Source organism: Elephantulus edwardii, unplaced genomic scaffold (assembly GCF_000299155.1).
Source record: "Elephantulus edwardii isolate Elephantulus edwardi_28Jun2011 unplaced genomic scaffold, EleEdw1.0 scaffold00032, whole genome shotgun sequence".
In the NCBI taxonomy this organism is placed as follows: Eukaryota; Metazoa; Chordata; class Mammalia; order Macroscelidea; family Macroscelididae; genus Elephantulus; species Elephantulus edwardii.
In genome coordinates, this window is record NW_006399782.1 from 928,831 (window position 1) to 929,192 (window position 362).

A 362-nucleotide genomic window follows, 5' to 3' on the forward strand; every position below is an offset into this window, starting at 1 on the left:
GATCAGAACTCTTTAAATAAGTATTAGACAATTTTTGAGTGAAGTAAAAGGAATATACAATAAGTGGATGACTAGACATCATGATTAATTGCAATTAGTAGCTTAGTGGTAAGGAATTGTGCTGCCAATGCAAAGATTGAGATTTGAATCCACCAGCAGCTCTGAGAGAGAAAGATAGGCAATCTCTCCTGAGGGATTTACTGCCTGTGAAAATCGACTGGAGGATCTGCTAAGAAATCAGTTCGGACTCCATGGTACATAACAACAACGAAAAAGTTATAAAACAAATATCTGTGTGTGTGATTGGATTAAACCCCAATATGATTTCTAAACTTTCACTCAAATAACAAATTTTTTTTAAA